This window comes from Adiantum capillus-veneris, chromosome 3 (genome assembly GCF_014529385.1).
Source record: "Adiantum capillus-veneris isolate H3 chromosome 3, ASM1452938v2, whole genome shotgun sequence".
NCBI lineage: Eukaryota > Viridiplantae > Streptophyta > Polypodiopsida > Polypodiales > Pteridaceae > Adiantum > Adiantum capillus-veneris.
This window is the reverse complement of record NC_140933.1, coordinates 11,073,872-11,100,328: the sequence shown is the minus strand read 5'-3', so window position 1 is coordinate 11,100,328 and position 26,457 is coordinate 11,073,872.

Sequence of the window (26,457 nt, the reverse complement as noted above, 5' to 3'; positions counted from 1 at the left end):
ACCATCCTATCTTATTGCAGTATTAGCGAGAACCACAATTAAATTGTCAATCCATGGGATGAAGCTGACTTGAATAGTGCATAGAGGCTACAAGAGGTTGTCAATCTCTTGGAAAACAAGTAACAACTCGCATCTAACTCAAGCTACACTCAAGTGACTGAAATCACCAAAAGCCAATCGCTCATCAGCAAACAAATCACGTCCATTACAATATCAAATGACATCCAAACATAATGAAACTTCTAGGACATGTTTATAAGATCTAAGCACACATGCTTATGGTCTCAAACCCCACTTTAGGTCAAGTTCCAAAATTGCAATTTTTAATAGTAGTGGATTTTTGACCTAGTCATTTTCGACCCAGAATGCATCTAAATGCTTAGCAATGATGCCCCCAATACACCGTCTATGCTTAGTTTTTTTTTTTGAAAGTGTAAATTCCTAGTTATGATGAAATTAGGCGACATCAAAAGCTTCGAAATACTGTGGTGTGTTTACGTCAATGTGTAGAGCTCTTACCTGCGATTGCCATGCAACAAAAGCGACTGCAATGTGACAACCGGTAAGGGAGTAGGAAGCGCGAGAAGGAGAGGAGTGAGCGTCGTTAGCTCATGCTATGTATTTCATTATCCAAAACTTAAGAATAACTTACAAAAATTGGCTTTTATACCTTAGCCAATGTTTTTGGTGGTTAAAACTAATAATCTGGGAGTTCTACCAAAGATGGGTAATGACAGGTTGATACAATCTAGAAGCTTGTATCCCCGGCTCATTAATAATAGAGTTTATTCGAGAAAATAGGAGTTACAATATTCCCAATTTATCAAAATAATAAATGTATCACAATGAGAACTCCAAAAAATGGTATCCGTGTTAGCTTGCTACTAACATTCCCCCCTCCTCGCTTGTGTCGTCCCTTGACACAACTTTATGGGTTGAAGTAGTCTTCAAGCTGGCGGGGCTGGCGAGGTGGTCTTTAAGTGCACTTAGTGCCTTTTGGTATCCGATTTTCCTTTCTTTATCTGGCACTTGCAAAAACTGCATAGTTACTCTGTTCTTCAGCTCCAATGCTGAGTAGCCTACAAACTTTGATGTCAGATTGCTGATCACCTGGTGCAAATATCTTCGTTCGCCAAGTGAAGAATCCCGTGTAGAACGCTTCCTCAAATGCCAGCATATTGTGTGAAGATAGAAACATGCATCTGGCATAGAAGCCGTAGAGGACTTCTTCGGAAGATTGGCCACTGAGATGATAGCACAAACCTTTATTACCCACAAGGAATGACATCCACGTGGAGACTGCTTGTTCTAGCTCATTGAACACTTCGATGCATGTGAGCAACATTCGGCAAATCTTATATAGCATAGCATGTGACAAATCTGGTAGACTTTTAAAGAATGACATGGCGCCCTTTAGGGTTTTCACCATGTATTCTTCAGTCGGCTGGTCCCTTTTTTGGAGTAGGCAATCTGAGGTAGTTTAACCAAGTTTGTTGCTTCTTGAGTAGTGCGTCATGTACTATCCGGGACCTTACTATTGGTACATGACAGAAAGTCGGACCTTTTTGCAGGGCCATAGGTGCTCTCGTGAACAAAATCAAGTATCTTGGGTTTTTGTTCAACCAGCTCAACCTCCACTTTTGGTGGTCTTTATCTGCACCCTCGACTTGCATGTCTGTGTAAAGCCTTTCTTTTACCTATAGTAACTCCACTTTTATGAGAGGGTATGGCAGGGACTGTTGGTGCCATTGCACATTGATTTGATTGGGAGTGAGTTGTGTAGCGTTGACGGAGTGAAGAACTCTAAATTGCCAATCCATCGCTGCCTTCCACTGCTCATCTACCTCTTATGTAATCTTTTCTTTCAGTGCATCTTCTTCAGCCTTTGAGAGCTGGACCATGGGCACTGTGTCTTCTTCTGTAATGGTTACCTGAAAATCTTCCTCACCACCCAGCTCTACTGTGGACTGTGTCTCTATTTCAGCAAATGACACTAAGGGTATTTCTATTTGAGGCTGATCCAAAGTGCCTCCCTCTTCTTGAGTTTCCACCCTTCCCTCTCTCAGTAGCTGGTTAACTCCTTTGAGTTCAGCTATCTCCTTCACCATTTCATCTTCTCTTTGGACTCGCATCAAGGCCAGGTCTCTGCGCTGAGATTGCTCTATCTTCAGCTCCAGCTCAAGGTCTTTATTTTCCTTTTCTAGTGCCTTGTAGACCTCGTCTGTTCCTTTGATCGAGGCGACGGCTGGATTTTCTCGTATTTGTCGCAAGAATATCGCATGATCATTAATTCTTTGTTCTGAGTATTGTAGAGAGGCATTAGCTACATCTAGTTGTACCTAGATTTTTTGAGCTGAGAGGGTGGTAGTGAGAAGTTAATTTGTAACTTTTGTCGGTTGATCATCCTTGTCTTTGCACGCATCTGACAGTTTGGTAAGCAGCTCACCCAGCTCTTCCATTTCTTTTTGTTGCTTATCTCTAGCAGGCTGATGATGTTCAGCTTCTGCTTTCAGTTCTTGCACTTGCCTCTGAAGATCGGTGATGAAATTAAGTCTCTCATCTAACTCCCCTTGGAGTGTGTTGATCACCATCTCTAACTCTTTGGATCTTGTGCTACGACCAAGTTCTAATGAGTGAATTCTTTTAGTCATCTCTTGCATTTGCTTAGCATATTCGTTAACCTGCAGGATGACTTTGTCATTTGATTGCTAGTCTTCATGTCGTTCCAATTGGGTTGATGTTTCTGCAGCCTCTTGTGTGTCTTTTGGTTGTGTCAGGATGGTTGGTTGCTATTGTTCTTGTAGCCGTGGCTGTTCTTTTTCCATGGAGGTAGAGGGTGGTGCCTCTACCTCTTATTGTGTTGCAGTAGAGGGTGGTTCCTCTGCCTTTCACTCCTTTGGCTGCTCAAACTGTGTGGTGTCCTCTTTTGTTGCAGGACTTGCTACCTTTTTCATCTCTGGCTCCTTCTTTATTGGCTGCTCTTGAGTAGTTCTAGTTGCTTGTTGTGTAGATTCATCTGCCTTTTGCTGTTCAGGCTCTTGTGTATCTTTGGCTGCTTTCTCTTGTTCAGGCTCAGCTTCTTTAGTTGGCTCATTTGTGGTGTCTTTAACTACCGATGATGGTGATGGGTTCGGCATGGGTTGATCTTGGTGTTTAGAGACAGGGGAAGAGATGCAGGGAGACACATCACCTTGGGCATGTTGTGCTTCTCCTTGTGTAGTGGTCTCCTCTGCTCTCTTTTGTTCTTCTTCTCGTTTTGCCTTCCTTGCCACTTCTTCGGTTTCCTTTAGCTTTAAAGATTTTGCTTCTTGGTACATATACTCCAGTGCTTCAGCGGGTTCTTCAGCCTCTTTCCAGGTGTGATGCTTGGTCCTTGGTCCCTTAAGTCCACTAGGCACCCCATTTTTCTGGGACCTTTCCTTGTGATTGTCGGCTGCATTGGTATGCATGTTTTTCTCTTTCAAACCGGGCTTGCTTTTGCACGGGCTCTTCTTGGTGTGCAGCCACGGCTTTTGTATTCATTTCCTCTCTTCATGCTCTCTTTTCTTCATTATCTGAGCTTTCACTGTTGTGCCTTTCCGGCGAGCTTTTCAGCCGACTCTTCATCAGATTTGTAGGATCTCTTGGCTCATCTTGTAGCTTGAGGAGATGTTGAGTATCCAAGTGTAGTATCCAAGTGTTTTGGTATGGGGCAGGTGGTAGGTTGTCGGCCATGCCGATGGAATGGTATGCAATCCTTGTCAATACCTCTGGTGCACCCAAGTAAGTAATCTTTCCTTCTTTCTTTGTGCCTTTCAGAGTGATCAAGACATATTGTGCGTGGTCCACCAGTTGCCTGGTTGTTGACTTGAGGATTTGCCTGAAAGTGGTGGCAACCGCATGATTTGGCGTGGCATACCTTGGTGGCCTTTTAGCTAGGAAGTGGAAGTGTTGGTGGTATAACCTGGCTGACTCTTCCAACTTCTTGTGAATTAGGTCTACAAAGGTGGCTGTGGCGGTTTCTTTGGTGAAAGTACTTGCCATTTTCCTGTCCCTTGTCCTCATCGTCATTCCTTCGGTGGGCAGTCTAAGTGCTTCTGCCACTATTTCCTTATTGATTACCACTTCAACTTTATTCTCCTGAGGGTCATAAATCTGGGCAGTTCCATCTTCTTTGATCGTGGATAAAATCTTGTAAGCTTTTTGGAGATCCACACCGCACGGCTCCTTTTCATAGAAATCTCTGAGTCCTAGCCTGCGGTTGGCTTCTTTGGTCTCAGGCTTTGTGGCGACATCATACACTTCTTTTGGTAGAAGTTGAAACTCTACTTGATGTCCGTCATCACTCTTGAATCTGTCGGTGAACACTGTGGTGTAATGCTCTTCTAGCTGTTCTTTTGAAAGATAGGCTATCTTGGCAGCTTTGACTGAATCAGGATCCAGTTGGTATACGGGCAGCTCCTGCAACTTTTCTTTCTGGTTAAGTTGCTTCTTAGCCCTCTCTGCTGCTTGCATCGATCATGTTCAATGAATAGAGTATCAAAGTTAGCAAATTTGTTGGATTTTTCTCTAAAACGTCCTTGAGTCTGAAATGCTGACAATTTTGGTCCAATTTGCTTCAAATCAATTTTTGAACAAGCATAGATGCATAAAAACATGCAAGGAATAAAATTGTAAAGTCCAAACAAAATTTTGCAACCAAAGTAAATAATCACGATTATATACAGCTGGGTATTTTTTCAACATTTTGCAAACTTGGCATCACAACCTTAAAGTATAGACCAAATACATACTCTGAGTAAAATATGGGCTCATTTGGATGCATACAGTGAAAATGGTACTAGACTTTGGCTTTAGGTCTCTGAAACAGTAGATATAATGCAAATTTGAGATTTTGAGCTCCAAATTGGTTCAAACTTGGCTAGTGTCCTTAACACATCATGTACTTTGGATGTACGATGGCAAAATATCAAAATTTCCCCATTTTTTCTCGAAAGTAAATAATCGTGATTATTAACATTTCTACCAAAATCAACATTTTTTGGTACAAAATGGTTCTAGGCATTGTATAGACCCTGTGTATGTGATATGAGATGATTTGGATCAAGAAATGTGGTCCATAACCCAAAAATTGGCTTGCAAAGACCTTTTTTCATTTTCTGGCAATTTTTCAAGTTATAGGTGCTCATACTTGATTTTTGGCATGTGATAGGTATGTACACATGATAGGTGAGGTGATGATACAATTTCCAAGAAAAAATAGTGCAAAAGTAAATAATCACGATTATTCAGAGCGGTCACAATTTTTTTACAAAGCTTACAAATTTTGACCTAAACACATTCTACATACCTAAAACAAGTCCTAAATTGATTTTGGTCAAGTTTGGTCTTGCCGGCATCACTTTGTGCTTTGTGGACTTTGAAATCACCGATTTCTGTGACTACACTGCCTGTTGAGTTGGTCAGTCAATTTTGAGGCTTTGGACTTGTCCACAACATAGCCGTGAAGTAACTCATCCAATTCTGGCTCATTTGGAGTCAGTTTGACCTTGTATGTCGAATTTGATGCTTTGTAGCCTTCAAAACGTTTCCTGCTTTGTGAGGGCTTTGCTTGATTGATTTCACTAAACTAATCATATACATTGTATATGAACCTCGTAGGCAAACTGTCAGTGGAATCAAATCAGAATTCTGGCATCTGCCAAAAACCTAGCTTTTCTACTGGGGACCTCCTTGACCCCTGCCAAATGGTCAACTAATGATATAGAAAGGTTCTATTATGTTAGGGCATAGTACACTTCAAATCCCATCTAATTTGTTTGAGCTAACAGGCCGCTATGGTCAGTGTTTGGTCGTAGGTCTTCGTGCACTGCTCGGTTTATAGGGTTTTTTCTAGGGGTTTAGACTAGCTACCGGCCATACAAAATGGATCATTGATGAGTAAAGAACTTACCCCTCATGTCTTGTGTGAGACGGCGCTGAAAATGGGCAGCTGTAGACTCCGGAAAAGATGCGCAAAAGCGGTCGAAAAGCTCTCTCTGCAAAGGCCACAAGTGGAAATGAGGTGGTTTTAGCCTACCTTGGATATCTATACCCGGAATTCCCGAACCATTTTTCCCCGGATTCCCCCATTAGACCTAGTAGGTCGTGAAATCTATGTTATACTCAAAAATTCCTTGATCGGATTCTTGTAGCTCATTCTGTAAGAATTTTGCAAAAGTAGCTCTGGCCGCCTAATTTAGGCTTCTCGCTTCCATCTTCTGATTTCATTGAAAATTTCTGTACTTGTCCGCCTTGTCTTTATGACCACCATCGTGTCTTTCGTTTTCCATCTTACCTTCTTTGCTATTTATTAACAATTTTTGACCTATTTATTGAAACATCAAAGAAAATAACAAAATGCTCTAAAAAAGTAAAGTGAAAATCCAATAATTAAGAAATTCCTTTGAAAAACACATCTTTATGTTTTTTGTTGGATTTCTCTATTTTTAAGTCTCATTATCAATAAAAATGATGAAAAATAGCCAAAAAGGACTATATTTTTGATGATTTTCTAATAGTATATACATTATTTACACTCATCGGGAAGATATTACCAGTGAATTTTTCCTGGATGATGAATTATAAGGTAATTTCACAAAGAATCAGACGTTAACATCGAACTTTTTCCTCCCTCTTCAAACATTGCCCCTAATTACTTATTACTTAGTGCCCTTCCACCCCTCCTAGATGGCGTACTCCGGGACGATTGTGTGCATGGGTTGAGCAATTGTGTCTATGCATAGCCGTGGTTGGCGCTACCATGCTTTCAAGATTAACACAATTCAAACCACTATGTTGTGCAAGAGCTAGGTCTTGAGTAATTAACTCAAGGGTTTCTGATGTCGAGGTTTGTTGTTGATGTCTTCCAAAGAGAAAATCTTGTAGCTTGTATGCTCTCTGTTTCGCCATTTGTAGCTTGGTTTGGTTGGTGCTGTATGGTATGGTGGAAGCTTTTGAGACTTAACTCGCCATTGCTTGATTGGTTTTACGGTTTGTGGAGAAGATAACTGCTCCTTTTTCTTCCAAATCCATTTCAAGTTAGGTTGCTTTCTTGGAGATGTTCGTCTCTATGTTTTTACCCTTGGAACCTTCTTTTGTTTTGTCGGTGAAGTTTTGGACACCCAGATTTGAATCGGCTTATCCGTAAGCTGTGCTTTTCGTACCCAAATTTACCTGACTCCTTGCATGCTACTTGTAGCATTTGCTTGTCGAGGGGATGGAGAAGATTGATTACTTTGTGGTTTGGTCTGATGATTGCTTCCTTTCCATTTCTCCTTGCTTAGTGCAATTGGAACAATGAGTTGCCCGCCTTTAGGTGATATCTTGAGCTGATTTGTATCTCAATCTGGTACTACTTTGTGTGTCCGCATCGAGGGAATTCCAAGAGTCATCATCTCATTCATGTGTTCATCTGGTAAGCATACAAACCAATGAGGACATGAACATCCATGTACTATCACGTTCAAGTTGACTACTCCCAATGTTGGGGTTGGGTTCTTGTTACATCCCTTGATTGTCGCTATTCCTGCTATCAATGCTTGACTTGCTGCCTTTTTGTACGTGGAATAACTAACTGCATTTACTCTAGCTCCTGTGTCGACCAAAGCATTGGTGCTATGATTGTTGAGCTGTACTTTGATGCGCAGGTCCATTTCGTCTAACTAGTCATCATCTGTTGAAACCTGCATCTTCAGGTAATTCCCATTGCCGGTCATCTATTTCCATAGTGTTGATGGAAATTGATATCTGTTGATTCCTGAGAGCAGCTTTCTGTTTGAGTACTCGAAGCCAAGCTTCCTCAATAAACTGCTGTCATTTACTCCTCCTTTGTGTGGCTGCATGCATTCTTTCTAGAAATTCATTGGCTAGCGACAAATTGTATTTCTTTAAACGACATCCACTGATCCAATTAGCCATTGGTTCACCATCTAGGGTGGACAATTTTACGGCTCCACTTGGAGATACATCTTCAATGATAAATGATCCATTTTCCTTTTTCTTAAACTTGGGAATGTGTTGCTTAAGGGAATAGACAAAAACTAAGACCCTTTCTTGAAGATTTTTGTGATTAAGTGGGAATCAAAAAATTGTTTTTGTTTCTTCTTTTGTGCATAGATGTGAGCCACAGCAGTTAGCCTTTGCTCATCTAGCTTTTCCAAATATTCAAGTCTTTCTGACAGCTCATGTCCAGTCCACTCAAGATTTTGTGCTACCCTTAATGTCGGCAATAGAAATTCTATTGGAAGTATGGCATCAAGACCATAAACAAGGTTAAAGGGTATAGCATTTAAAGCTATTTTGAATGAAACTCGATAATCCCATAGAGTAGCATGGATTCATTTTCCAACACCTAGCTAAGAATCTTGTTCGTATGCTCAGCTTGTCCATTTTCTTGTGGGTGATAGGGAGCTGATTTGTTATAGATGAGTATAAAGTCATTAAGTAAATACTCGATTACCTCATTGAGGAAATGAGTTCCCCGGTCATTGACAATTTCTATTGGCAGTCCATATCTCGTGAATACATACTCATATAAGAATGCAACATTGGTTGTAGCATCATTTTTCTGAGCTGCTTTAGCCTCGACCCACTTGGTCAAATAGTCTATAGCTACAATGATATATTGAGCTTGGGTTCTATAAGCAGGTGGCTGTATTGGCTCAACAAAATGTATACCCATTTTTCGAAAGCTCTAGCCCCCATCATTGATCTTAAGGGCATGCTATCTACATGTGTTGGCATTTTTTCTCTTTGATATGCATCACACCTTCGAACTAATTCTTTGGAATTTGCAAAAAGTGTTGGCCACCATATGCCTGCCATCAATATTGCTCTTGCGGTGGTCTCACTAGAAAAGTGACCTCCAGCTAATCCAGCATGTGCTTGTTCTATAATCAAAATATACTCGTCTTCATTTGCACAAAGACGCAAATTTACCTCTCCAATACAATTGGTTCCCAATAAGAGCATAGTCTCTTGCTTCAGTTTCAATTGTTCTTTGACGACGTTTACTCATATCCTCAGGAAATATTTGGCTTGATAAGTAAGTATACAGATAGTTACTCCACTTAGGAACAAGTGACATTTGATACAATGTTACATGAGGTATGGGTGTTTGTTTTTGACATTGAGAAAAATCCTTTACAAAAGATCAAACATCACTCCTCATAGTCGGCCAAAATACTTCAAGTCTCAAAATTTGTTGCATAGTTTGGTCTTCCGCAAAGTGAAGTCCTACTATGGTAACATGTGCTTGACTTAGGTATTGTTTTTTTTCTTCAAGATTAACGCATAAGAGTAATATTCCATCTCGATTTCTTTTGTATACCCTACCAGCTAGTAATTGATATATAGCCGATTGCTCGATTAATCCGATCGTAATAGGAAGTGATATTTGTGAATCTACTTGAGCTATTTGTCATCAATGACACCATGTTTTCTGACCATCAAGGTATCATTTCCACGGAGAACAAATAGGAATCTGGTAGATCATCGTCTACCCATTTACGTGGTTCTCTTGAAACAATCCTTAAAAAATGATCTGCTCGTTGATGTGTAGTGCCCTTTTTTACAACCACATTGAAATAAAATTCCAGAAGAATGATGAACCATCTCACTATTCTTCCTGTGCTGCATGGGTTTTTGACCAAGTACAACAAATCTTGGTGGTCCACAAAGAAAACAAACTTGTTGGCTAATAGGTAATGTCTATACTACTTAACGGCATAGATCATTCCTAATACTTCCCTTTCTGTAATGGTGTAATTCTTTTTCGCCATGTTCAACTGTCGGCTAGCATAAGAAATAGAAAAGTCAATTTTCCCGTGTCGTGGTTGAGCTAGTATACAATCGATAGCAAAATTGGAAGCATCTACATGTACGTGGAATACTTTATTCCAATCTGGTGCTTTCAATATTGGAGCTGAGGTAAGAGCTTGCTTAAGCTTCATGAAGGATTCTTCACATGTCTCGGTCCATTCAAAGTGCGTAATCAAGCTATACATGGGTTTTGCAATTATAGCGTACATGTAGATGAACCATCGGTAATATCCACAATGCCCCATGAAAGCTTGTATCCCCTTGATTGTTGTTGGTCTAGGCAAATCAGCAATGACATGAAGTTTTTCAGTATCAGTAGCTATGCCATTTTTAGACACTATATGTCTAAGAATGTTTCCTTGTCTACCGATGAATGTTCACTTTTCAGGATTTAAGCAAATCCTATAAAGTCTACATTTTTTTGAATACCTTTTTGACATGTTCAAAATGATCAACCCGGATTGATGGATGTACGCATAGATAATCCATATATACTTCTAAGAATTTCCTAAGATATTCTTTAAAAGCATCGCTCATCAACCTTTAAAATGTGGTTGGAGCATTAGTTAACCCAAACGGCATAACCCGATAGGCAAAAATACCCCATTCGGTTGCAAAAGAAGTTTTATGATGATCTTTTGGGTCAATCAGAAGTTGATTGCATCCCAAAAATCCATCTAAGAAGCTGTAAGCTTCTTTCCCTGCAACTCGTTCCAAAACATGCTCAGTGATTGGAAGAGGAAAGTTGTCTCTAATGGTAGCTGCATTCACTTTTTTGAGATTAACACACACTCGTAATTTTCCATTCTTCTTGGGTACTACCACAATTGGAGACACCCAATTTGTGTGTTCAATTGCATAAATGAATCTGGCTTCCTTTAGTTTTTCAATCTCTTCTTTTATCTTCCCGACAAATGTTTCATTATACGTGTATGTCCTTTGTCTACTTGGTTTCGCATCATCTCTCATGGATATGGTATGTTGACAGATATTTGGATCAACACCCTTGAGATCCTTGTAAGACCAAGCAATGTAAGCAGGTCTAAGCTCTTCTCCTGGTTCAGTTAGGTCTATCTTTTTAGCATTTTCAGGCCCTTTATAAGACTCACCTTGTTTTCGTAGTTCCCTAACAGGTTGTTTGACTATGATTTTTTGATCTTGGAGAGTATACTTTTTGTAATGGGATGGAACACTCATTACATCCTTACCATACTCTTCCGTGGTTTCCATTTCGGTCGTATATATCTCCTTTAGAGATTTTTTCAATTCTTGATATTTCTTTTTCCGTTCAACTCGTGTCATGATTGGCTTCTTATCCTATTGGTTTGCTTGAGTATCCTTCCTTGTTTTTCTCGATGTTTTAGACATTTCTGGATTTTTGTTTGAAGGATATCTCCCAGTGATTTTGTCCTTGACACAATCATTTGCATCTATCTGCATCACAGGAATTGTGTTATACTGGAGACTGATCGCATAGGTTGTATTTTTGCATTTCTGGTGTCTCTTTTCGTCTATACCATTTTTGTCTTCTTGATTTCTGGTTGGGAAAGTAAAAAAACTTTTCCTCTCATCCTTTCAAGAGTAGCTTAGCTCTCACATGTTCTTTTTCTGACCCCGAATCTTCTGAGGTAGCTGAGTGTTCATATAAATCATTTGTTGCATCGTAGTAGAGGTTTGAAAAAGATTTGTTGAGCTTTCATCAAGTCCTTGGGTTCCCCATCTTCATCATCAATGTTGAGGGTTGAAAGCATTTCGATGGGAACTATGTCGTAGCCATCCTATAACAAGTTTTGATTCAGTCTCTTCGGTTGAAATTAAGCTTCCATCCTGGTTGGGAATTATGTTGTTTTCAAGAGAGACTGATTTACTCTTGTATAGATTCCATTTTCTTCAAGCACAAACAATTGTTTCCCCAATCTTGGATAAGCTGTACCTATCGCATGAAAGGTCTTCCCAATATAATTTCATAATTGAGTTTTTTCCCAAAGTCTACTATGGAAAAAGTGTGTTGATATTCAATTCCACAGGAATTGACTATCACCTTTTCAAGCAGCCCTAATGGTATCTCAATGTGTCCGTCAGCCATTGGCAATTTCATTCGAGTTTTTCTAATGGCTGGTTGTCCCCAGGATTCCCATACTGCTTTCGTGGTTATGGCTATGCCTGCTCCACTATCCAGTATTGCCATGGTTTCAATGTCATTATATTTCACTGGAAGGGTGGTGTTTTTTTCTTCCCCTTCGTAATATTCTCAGACTTTTTTCATTGGAACAGATTGAATCTCTTTGTTGTCCATTTTGTATTTTAATTTTCCCAATTTTTTTGAGATAAGCCCCGTTATCCCCACCTTCTCTAGGGTTTTTTGTAAATCATTCCATAAATATGGTCTGCGTTTTAGCACTTCTCCCAAGGTAAGAGTGAATTGGATGGATGTAGACATGATTGAATGAATGTAGTCTACTTCTAGGGTCTGTTCAGCTCTTTTTACTTGAGTGGTCTTACACACTATCGATTCATCTTCGTTATCTCCCAAGTAAGAAGGTAATGTTTTCAAGGTCAATGGTTTCAACATTCCTGAAGCTTCAGATCCGCAATCCCCATACAAGGTTGCACATCCATATTCATATCAGAAGGTAGGTTATCCAACCAAAATTCCTCTATAGGACCTGACTTTAGAGTTAGGCTCCCATCATTGGTCTCTCTAAATTATTTTCCATAAGTGTCCTGGCTAGTCTTCCACTATGAACGGAATTTTGTCTAAGGCATCTTCGTTGTCCGGCACTATAAGTTCTGGTTCTTTTGTTTCAAAGTGGGGTTCTGCCACCACATTGGGTTTTTCTTTAGTGTCTCTTACCACAAGCTTCTCAGGTTTTGCGATACTTTCAAGCTTGGGTTTTTGTTTTTCTAGCATTTCTTGCATGATTTTTACCAGATTTTGATAATCTTCTAGCTTAGCTGCTTCCATGTTTGGAGAAGGATAGTTTTTCCATTTGTTTTTCATGTTTTGGCCTGCTTTAAGTCCTGCTTGGTAGGGTTCCAAGGCTACATTAATAGGCTCAAAAAGTTTATCAACCAGAATGGATCCTCTAGATTTCATGGTTGTTTCCTTGATTTTACTTTCAGTTTCTTTCACCTTTTCCTAGAATAGCTTTTTTGCTTTCTCCTCGATTTCAACCCGTTGTTTTTGTTTTCTCATCTCATACCTTTTGCTTCTACTTATTTTGATCCTTCGAGGGGAAACTTTCGTATTTTCCAAATCATCAAAGGAGTTGTGTTTCTTTTTCTTGGCCTAGGCTCTAGTGATTACCTCGATTGGAACAATCATTTCACTCTCTGATGAGCTACTAGGTATCACTTGGACTATGTTTACTACTATTTTACCTTGTTAAAAGGATTTTTAGGACAATATTCCGAAATGTATCCTCCCTTTTTGAAACATTGTATGCAATAGGCTTCAAGTAGTTTGAGGTTTTTGTCAAGCTCTGGACATTCATTTTTCCAATGATTATCTGCACCACAATTGTGACAGTTCTCGTTCTTGGATTAATCATGGGTCTTACCATGGGAGGTCTCTCACCTTGATTAGCTACATAATACATTGGTGCGAGCTCTGGTGGAGCATAAGTCACGGTTTCTTCCATTGGTGGTGGGTGTGAATTATACCATTCTTCTTCTACCATTACTGTAGATGGACTAGGATCTGCATAGGGTCTAACAGACACTAATGCTTGTTCATCTATGACTCTTTTGAAGTGCATGTACTTTACAGGCACTGCATTATGTTCTAGGTATGGAGGTTGTTGACCCAACACAGGTTGAGGTCTTTCCATACCCATTGGTGGTCTTTGAACTTGGGACGTGGGCCATATTAGGTTGATATCTGTACATGGGTTGTCCTTGTGGCCTCATAGGCACGTATTGAACATTCCCATCATACTTTGGTCAGAAGTAGCACTCGTGGGTCTCATGGTTGGTCCATTTATCCTCAGTTTCACACCATTTTTGTGGCCTAATTGGTTGTCCCTGTTGAGGTATCCCTTGTCCTGGTCCCCTCATAGGTGCTTTTTGCATGTTGTTCATCATGTCCTTCATCCTTTTGAGCATATCTTCTATGGATAAAAGTGGTGTTGCAGTAGCTGTTCCCACTTGTGCTGGTTTAGTGGATGCTGTTTTCTTGCTTTGGTTATCCTTAGGGACATCTTCTTCGTTAAAAATATCAAAATTGTCTCCTAAGTCAATATCATCTGACACACACTCTTCTAGGGTTGTATGCTTTTTACTATCGAGTATAGCATGAATTTCTTTGTTTAGTAGTCCCTTTAGAAACAAAGATACGAGTCGTTCTTCTGCAGGTATCTCTAGCCCTGGGCATCTGGCAATGTATTGTTTCATTCGAGTTGCACAATCCCTAACAGACTCACCATGTTTCTGTTTAAAGCTGTAGATTTGAGCTACCATATTATGTTTGATCCCTGTTTTGGAACAAGCAGCTACAAATCCTTGAGGTAATGTGTTCAAGTCCATGATTGACCTTGGTGGAATGTTTTGGAACCATGTCAATGCTTTTCCTTCTAATGTCATTCCAAACCCCTCGAATTGAGTATGGAACTCGAATATACGTTCTGCTCTTAGCACTTGCTTAAAACTTGCTAATTGGTCGTATGGATCCCCTGATCCACTGTAATTTTTGACCCATTTTTGAAAATCAGATGGTCTGATGTGTTTGTTTGGTCAACTCCCTGTCTCCTGGCAGTTGGTCATGTTCGGAGTCCTTCCAACCAGTCTGTTGGAAATAGTGACTCATGTAGCCCTAGACTGGCCTTAGTGTCACCCAATTTTCTACGTGATGAGGTTTTTTCTGGTTTCTTAACATTACTCTCAGATGATCTCTTGCGGTGTTCATCTCTTGGAATTTTTTCTGGTCCTTGTCCCAATATCCAATCCCTTATGGAATACCCTTGGTACTTGGTTTGTTCTACCTCCTCAGGAGTCATCATAACAAAGTTGTTGTTATAACAATCCCTAAACAGGTAGGTTGGTAAGTCTGCTGATCCCTTATCTTTGATCTTAAAGATATATATGATCGTCATGGCCGTTAGTTGTCCTGATTTAGCATGCAAAATCCACAAAAGATCTTTTACGTTTCTATCCTCCCAGCAATAGACTTCAATCCTAGGATTATCCGTACTAAGCCGTTTCAAAGGCTTCAAATCTACTTGATCGTATCCCTCGAATTCTAAAGATGGTTGTTCTTCTTTTGGTGATATGTCTGGGATTATGGTGTTTACTTCTAACTCCCATTTGTCTATCACATCAGGGTTTTCGACTTGTACATACCGAGTTCTGTTTTTGTCCATGTACATTTTTCCTTGTTTATTTGCCCTGATCTCTTCTTCAAACTCAATACCATGGTCATCAACTCGAATAGTATACTCCTCGTTAGGGTCCAGGTAAACCTGAGCTCCATGGAGGTTAGTCAACTTACCTTTGGATTGACTTGTCGTCAATTTCCACTTGACTTTATTGCAACCTCTGATGAATTGTTGATTCCTCGTCTGCAACCTAATTCCTATACAAATTCGATCAAGTTAGCTATTTTTCTATAAAGACAATAGAGTTGTTTCTAACTGTTGTGATCGGTCTATGTGCATCACTTCAATTCGATCTATGGGAGTCAGCAATTGACTTTCAGATTTGACATTGGCAAAAAATCAAAGGATTGATCTGCAACCTGGAAACTGAGTGAACATGTACTGACGGGAGCAAAGCGAACCCCGAACCCCCAATGGCCTCTAAAACACCGGGGACCGAATGGCGCGCCTCGAGCCTGTCATGGTAAAGCAAACAGGGGGCACCACCTAGCTTTAGCGGCTAGGACGCAAACAACACACCACCATAACAAAGTTTTCATCCAAGAGAGATGGATGCTTGGGAGTAATGATGGAAAGGAAAGGGAATGAGATCAAGTGAGAGAGAGAGAGAGAGAGAGAGAGAGAGAGAGAGAGAGAGTGAGGGAGGGGGTATAGCCGTCTTAGTACTTAGGCATCACAAAAGGATGGCAAATCCGCACACCCTTCACACATACACAAGCTCACTCCAAAACACAAGACTAGGTGGCGATTCCGCACACCTCACATGGGAAAAACATTGCAAGAAAACATACTCACAAAACCTCAAGCTTTATTTAGAGAATTAGGCGATGAAATGGGGAGCATAGGGAAGGGGAATGAGAAGGGAGAGAGTGGTAGAGCACATGGCGGATAGGTGGGAGTTGATGGCGAAGACTCGCACGAGGATTATGGCCATCATCCTTCATTTAGTTGCCCTTCATCTTCCATAGCCAAGGGTGTAGAGGTCATGCTCAAGACAAGCATGGTGATTGCGGTGATGGTGATGGTGTGGGTGTGTTTGTGTGCACTAGGCACACACAGTGCATAGTGTGTTCTTTGGTGATGTTGTGTGTTTTTGTGTGATGGTGACCCCTCTTTATATAGGGGAGGAGGGGGGGAGAAATTCTAGAATTTAGAAATGAAGAAATCATTATCTACATAGGCCATGTGACTGTGGGCCCCACTTGTCTGGCTGTGTGTATATGTGCCAGAACAGCAGTCTCATGAGAGAGAGACTAAGAGAGAGAGATGGGTTGATGAAAAAAAAGTGAGAGGTGACATGGAGAATAAAGTAATTACAAGAGGGGAGAGAGGGGAGTGTGCTCAGAGGTGAATCTGTGTGCAGATGTGTGTGAACACAAGAAAAATCAGGTAACCACCGGGTGGGGATGGGTCTGTGGGCACCTTTTTTCAGTGAAACTGAGTGTGTGTGAGTGTGGGGGAGGTTATTTAGCTACAAGACAAGAGGCATGGCGCCCTTTAGAGAGAGAGGGGGGTATTTGGGTCATGGGATATGATAGGAGAGAGAAAGAGGGGGTGGGGTATACTATTTTGGAAGATAGGGTAAGTTGCATGTGAGTTAGGGTGCATTATTGGTGAGTTAGAATGCATTATTGGTGAGAGGTGGGGTAGCTTGAGGGGAGAGAGAAAGGAGAAAGGACAAGGGGAAGAGAGAGGGGGTTGACCTTTTGAGTGGAGGAGAGGAAAAGGGACACACGGCGGGGCAACAGTGAAGAAAAAGGAGGCAAGGTGGGGATGGGCTACCCCGCAGGCATGAGGTGGCCTATTTTACCTTTCTTATATATTTACATAATCATACTTTATTTTTTTCTTACTTTTTCCAATGCGTTTTATCACTCCCTCCCTAAGAGGGGGTTTTCATGGGGTGGGGACGAGAGAAGAGGGGTATGGGAGCTTGGCTTGTGAAAAGTCCCCATCATTAGCCCTCCCTTTTTGGCTAGAGGCATTCATGTCTCTAGCTCATCTGTTTGATCATTATCGTCGGAGGTGGTGGCTGATGGTGTGTTCTCATCTGGAATGTCAATTGGTGGAGCCTGGTCAAATCGAAGAAAATAAGGTTTAAGTCGCCAACCATTTATCCTGGTTTTATGAAGTTTTCCATCAGCCTCCATAAGCTGGTAGCTTCCATTGGCATACTTTTTCCTGATGATGAAAGGGCCTTCCCATCGGAGGAGGAGTTTCTTATCCTTGCGCGTGTCGAAGCGATTGTCGTAGCGGAGCACCAACATTCCTTTCTTCAATTCTCTTTTCCGGAGATGCTCGTTAAAGCTAAGCCGTCTATGCTCTGCTTGTGCTGCATAATAATTTATTGCTTCTTCTCTGTCCAGCTGCAGTCTTTCCAAGTTGATGATGTGATCTCTCAAATGCATGTTGGGCTGTTGAAGCTGGCTTGCCATTACTCTGAGACTTTGTAGTTGCACTTCAATGGGCAAGATTGCTTCCTTACCAAATACTAGATGATACGGTGTGAATCCCAAGGATGTACGAAATGAAGTTCTGTAGGCCCATAAAGCTGGTAGTAGATACTTATACCAGTCTCCAGGATGATTGTTTACCTGCTTGGTAATAATTTTAGAAACCATTCCATTTACCTTTTCAACTAGGCCATTACATTGAGGGTAATATGGTGAAGAGTGCCTCCTTGTAATGCCCAGTTTTTGCATTAATTCTCCTACCAAGTCTGCTCTGAAACCTGGCCCTCTATCAGAGATGATCTCTAAAGGTGTGCCAAACCTACAGCATATGTGCTCGTAGATAAATTTAGCTACCTCTACCACTGTGATTCTAGTGGTGGCTGTAGCCTCTGCCCATCTAGTCATGTAGTCGACCCCCATGATAATGTAGAATTTTCCTGAGTTGGCCCTAGGTAATGGCCCAATGGCATCGATACCCCATTTTTCAAATGGGCCATATGAGAGAATAGGTGTCTGTGGTTCATGCATAAGTGACCTAGTGCCGGCCTTTTGACACAACTTACATGTTTTGCACCAGTGGTGTACATCACGGTTGAGGCTAGGCCATATGAAGCCTGCCTGCAAGATTTTCCTACTTGTTATGTCTAGGGCAAAGTGACCACCACAAACCGCGTCGTGACAGCTAGCAATTACTCCCGTGATTTCCTAAGAGAGAGGGACCTTCCTGAGTATTTGGTCCTTACCCTTACAGTACAAACCGTCATTGATGAGTCGATACCTTCTGGCCTTCCGCGTCATCCATTGCTTCTGTCCCTTTGTTAAATCTGATGGGCATTCCCCTGTTTCCAAAAAATGCATGATGTCAGGCAAGGCATCACTGCCTTGAAATAGAGGGAGCTTTAGTTTTATTGCTCCAAACACCACTTCTTGTAGTCTTTCACTTGCTAGGGCATCTACTTCTTGGTTTTGAGCCCTTGGGATATGGTGTATTTGAACTTCTTCAAACTTACCCAACAAGGTTTTTACACCACTTAAGTGAGTCCTTAAACTAGGATTCTTGCATGTCCATGCTCCATTTACTTGCCTTACCAGAAGTAGAGCATACCCAAATACATTAAGGCGTTGTACACCTTGCGAGACGCACCATTGTAGACCCTTGGTTAGTGCTGCATACTCAGCTTCATTGTTAGAATGTGAATCTAACAATTGGCCCAATGAAAATACCTTTGTCCCTTTGTCATCAAAGACCACTATGCCTGCAGTTGCTTTGTCGGACGCTCGCTTGTAGGCTCCATCAAAGTAGAGAGAGTATGCTCCTTCTACCATCGGTGGTACTGGAGGTAATCGGACTTCTCCTTCCTTAGATTACTTCTCCTTCCTTTCAAAGACTTGGTAGGTCATGAGTCCCCCCAAACTTGCCCTTGTCATGCTTTCTACATGTACCGTGAAGTCAAACTCTTGCAGACGAACTAGCCATTTAGTAATTCTAGCAGACACATCCATGTGTTGTACAACATAGGGAAATATTTCATCCGTGGTTAGAATCACAAATTGCTTAGGCAGCAAATATGACCTAAACTTTGTAGTTGCAAATCTAAGAGCTAGGACTAAGTGTTTCACATGGGTGAAACCTTTCTCTCCTGCTGTCATCATTCGACTAGAGAAGTAGATTGGCCTCATGAAAGATGTCGTCGTATCCTTTTGGAGTAGCACAGCCCCCAATGAGTCATCACCAACACTTGAGGTGACATAGAATTTTTCATCCCACTTAGGTGGTGAGATAGTTGGCAGAGTGGCTAAGACCTCCTTTACCTTGTTGTAGTGATGTTCGCTTTCCTCGTCCCAAGTGAAAGTTGATCTTTGAGTGAGTTGTTGCAGTGGTAGAACAAGTTGTGATAGTAGATGTATGAATCTACTTAAGTACCTCACCTTCTGTAGAAAAGAGACCAGTTGACGTGCGGTCGTTGGTGAAGGTAGGGCTATGAGTGCGGACACCTTACTTGGGTCGGCGTTGATACCTTTTGCTGAAATTTCATGGCCTAGTAGAATGATTTTACTCTCCCCAATGTGGCATTTATCCACATTTAATTGCCCACCTAGGCTCTGCAACCTGGCCAAACCTTCAGTTACCTTTTCTAAATGTGAAATATGGGAGCTATATATACAAAAATAATCAATGAACACTCTTATGGATGTTCCAAAGAACGGTTGAAAAACATATGTGACATATCTTTGGAATGTGGCAGGTGCATTTGTGAGACCAAATGGAACAACCCTGTATGCAAAACAACCCCATGGCGTGATAAAAAGTGGTTTTTAGCTGATCTTCCAAGGCTATGCGTATTTGAAAGTATCCAGAATAACCATCATAGACGGTATAGCATTCAAAACCCGCTACTTCATTCAGAATTTCATCCAAGAAAGGGAGAGGAAAGTGGTCTCTCTTTGTAACTGCATTTAGTGGTTTGTAGTCAACACAGACCCTCCACTTACCATTCTTTTTAGGCGTCACCACTACGGGTGACACCCATTCTGAGTTTTCTACAGGATAGATGAATCCCGCCTCCAGCAGTTTCCTTACCTCGGCCAAGAGTGCCTTTTCTTGTATGACCCCCAATCATCGTAGCTTTTGCACAACTGGTTTTACCCCTTCCTTCAGCTTAATATGATGTTCCACCACTGTAATGCCTGTGATTCTTTCATAGTTGTCAATGAACAGGTTAGGAAATCCCATCAACATTTGCAAAAAACTATCTTTCTCCTCAAGTGTTAATTCCGTAGACAACATACCCTTCAACCTACTTCCTCCTAGGCCAGGTGATTTTCTCTCCTCTTCATTGGGTTTCCCTTTTGGTGATGGATCACCAATTGTGCTTACCCTTTGTGGATCCTTCATAATGATACCCATCACATCAATGGAACTGTCACTTTCGTCGGTGGATGTGGTCTCCTCCTCAGAACTGGAAGATTCGCTAGTGGTTTCATCTGCCGATGTTTCCAGATTCATTTGCTTTTGCTTGCCAATCCTCATGTCGTAGTAGATTGTCTCCCCTTTCTTACCGGTCATGCGTAGAAGGCCAGTACCCCAGTCCTGTTTTGCCTTCATGGCCATCAACCATGGCCTTCCCAAAATTAGTGGATAGCCCTCCCCCTTAGTAGGCATTACAAAAACATCTGCCTCTACCTCAGTGTTGAAAGCTTTGATTTTCACGGCACTTACCACACCCACACACTTTACTTTTGCGTTGTTTGCCATCTTTGCCTTGCATGGAGAAGGCCTGTCAACCTCAAGCCCTAATCGAAGCATCATAGATTCGCTCATTACACAGATTTGTGCACCTCCATCAATGTAGGTGTTTCCAACCCTCTTTCCTTTTATGTTTACGTCGACAATTGGAAGGATGTCATCCATGTTGCATCCCGAAATTGCTCCGGCTACCTTTGTTTTGGAGCGTCTTGTACTTACCATTTTAGACCATTGTCGCCTTACTTTAGGTACAAGATGTAGCAGCTGTGGCCATGTAATCTTTGGTCCTTGCTCTGCCACATCCAATGTTAGATCATAGGGCTTAGAACTTTCCCCTAGCTGGAAGTCGGTGATGCCCAATTTCCGTCGTGGCCTGGATGGCCTCTTGCTAGTTTCTCCTCTCATGCTTCTCTCATCATATGATTGTGTAGCTTTCTCCCTCCTAGCTCTTTTCACAGTCATGGCTTCAAGTGGTTCTAAAAAGGTTACCTTTTCCTTACCCTTGTCCCTCTCCTTTGCTCTGGGTGGATCCACTACTACGGCTTTTCCTTTCTCTTCTAGCCTTATGATGTTTACAGGGCGATCAGGTGGTGGGGCTGGTGGAAGAGGTGGGATGGATGCTTGTAGTGGTGTCTGGGGTGGACGTAGAATTTGTGTTGGTGGGGGTGGTGCTCGGGGTGGGGGTGTTCTTTCTCTAGGGGGTGACAATTGGTTCCTCCTACCTCCTCTATTATAGTTTTGTCGTGGTTTGGGACAGTAGTACATACCGTGACCGTCTTCTCCGCAGTTGTAGCAATGATAATCCCTGTTTTGTCATCGTGCTCTTCCAGGGTCTTGATCTCTTTCTTGACTTCTCCCTTGCTGTATTAAGTGGACAGACAAATTCTGCAGTTGGTCAGTAATATGGGCCAACATATCTTGTTGGTCATCTCTTACCCCAAGAGCCGGTGGTGGTGGTATGGTGGTTGTCGTAGTTGTTGGTCGACATAATGTTCCTGCTTCTGTTGACTCGGTTTCTTTGGCTTTCATTCGCAGCTTCTTGTCCTTAAGGCGAGCAATCTCAACGGCTAACTCGTACGTAGCCGGGAATCTACCTTTCACCTTCTCCTTGAGAAGCGGCCATAAGCCATGCGTGAACCGATCTTTTTTTAGGAAATTGGGTGCAGCTTCCCCCCTAGCCAGTGACTCAACCCACCGTTCCCACAAATCCACAAATTTGGACTCATAGGTGGCATATTCTAAAAGACCCTCCTGCTTCAAGTCTCTCAACTTGTCCCACAACTTTTCTGAAGTGGTACCTCCCCCAAAGCGCCTCTTAAAAGCGGTTTTTAAGGGTTCCCAATCATCCTTGGTTGCTTGTGGAAGTGCATTGTACCATGATCTAGCTTCTACCTTCATGAGATGCTTAAAGATTCTAGCCCGGGATTCATCCGTATCTTTGTTGTTCACTACACATGCTACTTCAAAGTCATCTAGGAAGTCTGTTACCAAATCCTCCCCCTTCTTTCCTTTAAATGTTGGAAATGCTACACTTGCCATGATTACTGAGAGAGAGCTAGAAAGACACACTGCTTAACTTGCAAAAGTTTTTTTCTTCTTTACAAGGAGGCGTGTATACCCTCTTATACTAGGACATAGATTAAAACTTCAAACGGTACATTGCCTTGTACCAAAGGTAAGACAAATGGTTGATCTGATGCCAGAACCTCCAAAAACCGCTCCCCACCCGGCATGGTGTCAATGACGTGCTGGTGGTGAGCCTTCAAATCCAGTATTACCTTGATTGAGCGTACACGTGTTGGTATGTGTGATCTGTCTTGGGGTAGGTTGTACTGATTCATGTGAAGCTTAGAGGTGCTTAGTCACTGTCCAAGCTTGTGGGAGAGGGTGGTGTTCTTTCCTGAAACAAACTCAGTAGATCCCTAGTTTCTCTAGTGAGAGTGTGAGCCAATGCTTCCGTTATCTGTGCTGCAGCATCAGGTGCGACTTGAAAACTGACTGTGATAATTACCTCGGTGACTTGAGTTACCCGATTCTCAAAGTAAAATAGTGTTGATTCTCTATTGTGTAGAGCTCCTTCCATTTTGTTTTTGTGGGTTGGTTGTAGGTTGCGGACATGGTTTCGACCTTCTCCTTCTTCTTTTTGGCACTTGGCCTATGTATATCCACTGGGTTTGGCGTGTTGGTTGACTCTCCCACTGCAAATCGATTACCGTTACGCCTGGCACTCGAGCTTCGATGGAGATGCGGAGTTCGTCTAGTTGTGCTTGGAGCTCTTCTTCTTCTGTCGTCCAATTAGCAAATCCTGCTAGCCATTCATCCATTCACAATAGTTTAAGGGTTTCAGTCTTGTAAACTGAAGGGTTTCATGAAAAGATCCTCAGTGGGGGCTCCAAATGACGGGAGGAAAGCGGCCCCCAACCCCCGACGGCCTCTAAAACACCGGGGACCGAATGGCGCGCCTCGAGCCTGTCATGGTAAAGCAAACAGGGGGCGCCACCCAGCTTTAGCGGCTAGGATGCAAACAACACACCACCATAACAAAGTTTTCATCCAAGAGAGATGGATGCTTGGGAGTAATGATGGAAAGGAAATGGAATGAGATCAAGTGAGAGAGAGAGAGAGTGTGAGGGAGGGGGTATAGCGGCTTAGTACTTAGGCATCACAAAAGGATGGCAAATCCGCACATCCTTCACACATACACAAGCTCACTCAAAAACACAAGACTAGGTGGCGATTCCGCACACCTCACATGGGAAAAACATTGCAAGAAAACATACTCACAAAACCTCAAGCTTTATTTAGAGAATTAGGCGATGAAATGGGGAGCATAGGGTAGGGGAATGAGAAGGGAGAGAGTGGTAGAGCACATGGCGGATAGGTGGGAGTTGATGGCGAAGACTCGCACGAGGATTATGGCCATCATCCTTCATTTAGTTGCCCTTCATCTTCCATAGCCAAGGGTGTAGAGGTCATGCTCAAGACAAGCATGGTGATTGCGGTGATGGTGATGGTGTGGGTGTGTGTGTGTGCACTAGGCACACACAGTGCATAGTGTGTTCTTTGGTGATGTTGTGTGTTTTTGTGTGATGGTGACCCCTCTTTATATAGGGGAGGAGGGGGGGAGAAATTCTAGAATTTAGAAATGAAGAAATCATTATCTACATAGGCCATGTGACTGTGGGCCCCACTTGTCTGGCTGTGTGTATATGTGCCAGAACAGCAGTCTCATGAGAGAGAGACTAAGAGAGAGAGATGGGTTGATGAAAAAAAAGTGAGAGGTGACATGGAGAATAAAGTAATTACAAGAGGGGAGAGAGGGGAGTGTGCTCAGAGGCGAATCTGTGTGCAGATGTGTGTGAACACAAGAAAAATCAGGTAACCACCGGGTGGGGATGGGTCTGTGGGCACCTTTTTTCAGTGAAACTGAGTGTGTGTGAGTGTGGGGGAGGTTATTTAGCTACAAGACAAGAGGCATGGTGCCCTTTAGAGAGAGAGAGGGGGTATTTGGGTCATGGGATATGATAGGAGAGAGAAAGAGGGGGTGGGGTATACTATTTTGGAAGATAGGGTAAGTTGCATGTGAGTTAGGGTGCATTATTGGTGAGTTAGAATGCATTATTGGTGAGAGATGGGGTAGCTTGAGGGGAGAGAGAAAGGAGAAAGGACAAGGGGAAGAGAGAGGGGGTTGACCTTTTGAGTGGAGGAGAGGAAAAGGGACACACGGCGGGGCAACAGTAAAGAAAAAGGAGGCAAGGTGGGGATGGGCTACCCTGCAGGCATGAGGTGGCCTATTTTACCTTTCTTATATATTTACATAATCATAATTTATTTTTTCTTACTTTTTCCAATGCTTTTTATCACTCCCTCCCTAAGAGGGGGTTTTCATGGGGTGGGGACGAGATAAGAGGGGTATGGGAGCTTGGCTTGTGAAAAGCCCCCATCAGTACCAATTTGGATCCAATTGAACCCAAAATTTCCCGGTGGATTTGTATTATGTTGGTCTAGCACTTTAGAAGTTCAAAAGTCAAAATTGATGTCCTTGGGTAGCAGTAGTAAATAATCGTGATTATTTACTTTTGCTATTTTTTTGCACTTTTTGGATTGATTTGGCAAGTATACAACCTGTTAAAGTCCTTGGACAAGTTTCAACAAGTTTGGACAAAATATGATCAAGTTTATCAATTGTTTTGTGTCCGCAGACTCTGATTTCAAGAATCTGGCTAAGTCTCACTTTTGTGATCCAAAAATTGATTTGTGGGGTCTACTTGATATGCTTGACCTTGTGGTATACTCACATTTGCAAAATTATCAACTTTTGAAGAAGATGTAAACAATCGCAATTATTTACTCCAACTAAATTTTTGTCCCAACTTGACACAGATCTGTTAAGCACCTCAAGTTAAGGTCACTAGCCAAGTTTCATCAAATTTGGATAATTTTTAATCAAATGGTCATCAATTTTTTGTCCGTAGACTAACTTTGCAAATTTGGTCACAATTTTCAATCTAGTGATCCAAATATTACCAAATTTGGTTTGTAGGCTTATTACAACATGGTAAAACTAGTGGTATGTTGACTTGGTCAAAAAAGTTGAAAAATGGGAAAGATGTAAATAATCGTGATTATTTACTACTGACAAATTTTTGCACAGAGAAATGTTCTGAAATCCACCTCGGATCCTACTTACCCTACTCCTAGATTCTCATGCAATGGGGTTGTGGAAAGTGTCCATAAACACTTGTTTTCTTGTCTTTTATGGTTTTCTGAACAATGATCTTAAGACTTGTCTTGTCTAACAATCATCCTCAAAATCCTAATCTATTTCTACAATCCTACAATCCTAAAGGCACTCAGCAAGTACGATTACTTCCAAGCAACCTCTACACAGCAAAAGACGACAATCTTAGGCTATGCGGTTTCTAAAAGAAAGTTTTGAACTCTAGGAAATCTTGGAGTAAGTTAAAGGATAACTTCACAAGATGCTCGTGTATTTCCCTAATTTAAGTCTCTTCAATCCCCGGTAGCGGCGCCAAATGTGGGATGCATGTCTAACCTCACCATCCTATCTTATTGCTGTATTAGCAAGAACCACGATTAAATTGTCAATCCATGGGATGAAGCTGACTCGACTAGTGCATAAAGGCTACAAGAGGTTATCAATCTCTCAGAAAACAACTAACAACTCGCATCTAACTCAAGCTACACTCAAGTGACTAAAATCACCAAAAGCCAATCGCTCATCAACAAACAAATCACGTCCGTTACAACATCAAATGACATCCAAATGTAACAAAACTTCTAGGACATGTTTATAAGACCTAAGAACACAGGTTTATGGTCTCAAACCTAAGACTTTCTGTAAGTATAAACATATAATTACAAAAAAATCTTTTTTCTTAGCTTATCATTAAAATACAACAAATATAAAAGAGTAAATTTAAATACTAACCATGCCACCGCGAGAACTAAGAATGTCCATCAGTGTGTTTAAGCATTTTTTGCCCGCATACTCACGCTCGTACGGTGTGGGGTCACGTCCTGT